We start from the raw sequence: 3,521 nt of genomic DNA on the forward strand, positions 1-3,521 counted from the left end.
TCAGCCTTCAGAGCTGACAGCCCCAGAGATTTGCCCACATATTTATTAACAGCAAGCCAGTCATTAGCATTGTTTCTACAGATATTAAATTAACTAAAAGTATCCCTTACGGGAAATGAAGAGATGGGGCGAATTAAAGGAATAGGTTGGGCTAGTTAACTGCAGCAGGAGCATGTCCTTAAGGCACAGATTGCTCGTGCTATTGTTTGTGGCTTAAGAATGCCTTTAAGCGGTTTTCCGCCCTAGGCGGGCCAGGTGTTCCTCGCCCTCATTCCCATAAACCCACAACCTTCCAGCGTGGGCGTTATGGCCATTATAAACATGTCACAGTGCTGCAGAGATTTTGTTTATGGCCAGTTTTGGGGCCAGTTTATGGCCAAATTTTGGGGGGCTTGTTCCCAACAACCAAGGAATGCTTGGGGCTACCAGAAGCTGGAAGTGGCAAGGATTCTGGCCTAGACCCTCTGGAAGGAGCATGGCCCTACTGGCATCTTGATTTCAGACTTCCAGCCTCTAGAACTGGGAGAGAATACATTCAGGTGGTTTAAACCACCCAGTGTGTGGTCACTTGTTACAGCAGCCCTAGCAAGCTAATACACAGGTAGACTTCTTTTGTTTTGAGATGGAGTCTTGCTTTGTTGCCAGGTTGGAGTGCAGTGGCATGATCTCGGCTCACTGCAACCTCTGCCTCCTGGGTTCAAGTGATTCTCCTTCCTCAGCCTCCCAAGTAGCTGGGACTACAAGCTGACGCCACCATGCCCAGCTAATTTTCGTATTTTTAGTAGAGACGGGGTTTCACCCTGTTGGCCAGGCTGGTCTCCATCTGTTGACCCATGATCTGCCCACCTCAGCCTCCCAAAGTGCTGGGATTACAGGCGTGAGCCACTGCACCCAGCCTTCTAAGATGGCCCTCAACGATCCTTGCCTCCTGCTATCCACACCCTCCACTTAGTGTGGACAGGACTTGTGACTTCTACTCACAAGACCCAGCCAAGGGATGGGATCGTTTCTGGAATTAAAACTACGACTGCTGTCTTGCCACAATCACATTTGCTGGCTTCAAGGAAGCAACTGCAAAGATGTGAACTACACAGAGGCCTCTGTGGAAAGAAAATGAGGGTGACCTCTGTCCAACAGCCACGAGGAACAGAATCACACCCGCAACCACGTGAGTGAGCTTGGAAGCAAACCCTTTCCTGCTGGGCCTTAAGATGACAGTGTGGCCTCAGCTGACACCTTGACTGCAGCCTGTGAGAGGGCTGTGACCCAGCTGAGCTGCACCAGATTCCTGACCACAGAAGCTGAGATGACAAATGCATGTCATTTTGGTCGGGTGCAGTGGCTCATGCCTGTAATCCCAGCAATTTGGGAGGCTGAGGCAGGCGGATCACCTGAGGTCAGGCGTTTGAGACCAGTCTGGCCAACATTATGAAGCCCCATCTCTACTAAAAATACAAAAATTAGCCAGGCATGGAGGCGGGAGCCTGTAATCCCAGCTACCTGGGAGGCTGAGGCAGGAGACTCACTTGAACCTGGGAGGTGGAGGCTGCAGTGAGCTGAGACTGTGCCATTGCACTCTAGCCTGGACAACAGGAGTGAAACTCTGTCTCAAAAAAAATAAATAGGCTGGGTGCAGTGGCTCACGCCTGTAATCCCAGCAATTTGGGAGGCCGAGACAGGCAGATCACCTGAGGTCAGGAGTTCGAGACCTGCCATGGTCAACATGGTGAAACTCTATCTCTACTTAAAATACAAAAAATTAGCCAGACATGGTTACAGGTGCCTGTAATCCCAGCTACTCAGGAAGCTGAGGCAGGAGAATCGCTTGAGCCCGGGAGGCAGAGGTTGCAGTGAGCCAAAATCGCGCCATTGCACTCCAGCCTGGGCAACAAGAGCAAAGTTCTGTCTGTTAAAAATATATATATACACAAATAAAATAAATAAATAAATAAAATGTCTACCTATTTACAGGCTTTGTATGGTTGGCTTAAAAAAAAAAAAAAGTATCTGTCTACATTCAAGCTGCAGTGAGCAAAAATTGGTCTTTTCCCTACTCCAGTCCACTCAGTCCACAGAGCATGGTATCCTTCTCACTCCCAGCTCACAGAAATCAACAACTATTAAGCACCTACTGTGTGCCCATGATGCATTTCAGTAGCTTTCAATCATCAATGTAATAAAGCCCCACCCTTGGCCTGTCATTCCTACTTGCCATGGCTTTTGTAAGCCATGTGGAGGGAATGGGACTTTTCATATATTAAGAGGGTCTTATGTGCCAAGGCCTCGCAGGGAGCGCTGCTCCAAAGCAGCAGCCACCCTGACTAAAAGCACGGATGCTGGAGCCAGAATGCCTGGGTTCAAATCCCAGCTCTGCCACTTACCAACCATGTGACTTTGAACAAATTATATAATTTGTCTGCATTTCTCAGTTTCAAAACAGGGATGAGTACTGCTATAAACATTTCTGTCAACCCCCACCTCCAAATTCATACTGAAACCTAACCCCTAGTGTGATGGTATTTGAAGGTGAGGTCTTTGGAAGGTAATTATGTCATAAGTGTAGAGCCCTCACAAACAGTATTGCCCTTATAAGGAAGCCCCAGCTGGGCGTGGTGGCTCATGCCTGTAATCCCAGCACTTTGGGAGGCTGAGGCAGGCAGATCATGAGGTCAGGAGTTCGAGACCAGCCTGGCCAATATGGTGAAACACCATCTTAACTAAAAATATAAAAATTACCTGGGTGTGGTGGTGTGTGCCTGTAGTCCCAGCTACTTAGGAGGCTAAGACAGGAGAAATGCTTGAACCCAAGAGGCACAGGTTGCAGTGGGCCAAGATCACACCATTGCACTCCAGCCTGGGCAACGAGAGCAAAACTGTCTTTAAAAAAAAGCAAAGAGGGACGGGCGCGGTGGCTCAAGCCTGTAATCCCAGCACTTTGGGAGGCCGAGACGGGCGGATCACGAGGTCAGGAGATCGAGAGACGATCCCGGCTAACACGGTGAAACCCCGTCTCTACTAAAAAATACAAAAAAAATAGCCGGGCGAGGTGGCGGGCACCTGTAGTCCCAGCTACTCGGGAGGCTGAGGCAGGAGAATGGCGTAAACCCGGGAGGCGGAGCTTGCAGTGAGCTGAGATCCGGCCACTGCACTCCAGCCTCCTGGGTGACAGAGCAAGACTCCGTCTCAAAAAAAAAAAAAAAAAAAAAGCAAAGAGAAAAGAAAAAAAAAAAGGCAGCGCCATCCCCATGTGGTGGCTCATGCCTTTAATTCCAGCATTTGGGGCAGCCAAGGCAGGAGGATCCCTGGAGGCCAGGGGTTTTAGATCAGCCTGGTCAATATAGCAAGACTCCATCTCTTAAAAAAAAAAAAAAAAAAAAAGGCTGGGTGTGGTGGCTCACGCCTGCAATCCCAGCACTTTGGGAGGCTGAAGCGGGCGGATCACAAGGTCAGGAGATCGAGACCACGGTGAAACCCCGTCTCTACTAAAAATACAAAAAATTAGCCGGGCGCGGTGGTGGGCG

The sequence above is a fragment of the Macaca fascicularis genome, chromosome 1, assembly GCF_037993035.2.
Source record: "Macaca fascicularis isolate 582-1 chromosome 1, T2T-MFA8v1.1".
NCBI classification, from domain to species: Eukaryota; Metazoa; Chordata; class Mammalia; order Primates; family Cercopithecidae; genus Macaca; species Macaca fascicularis.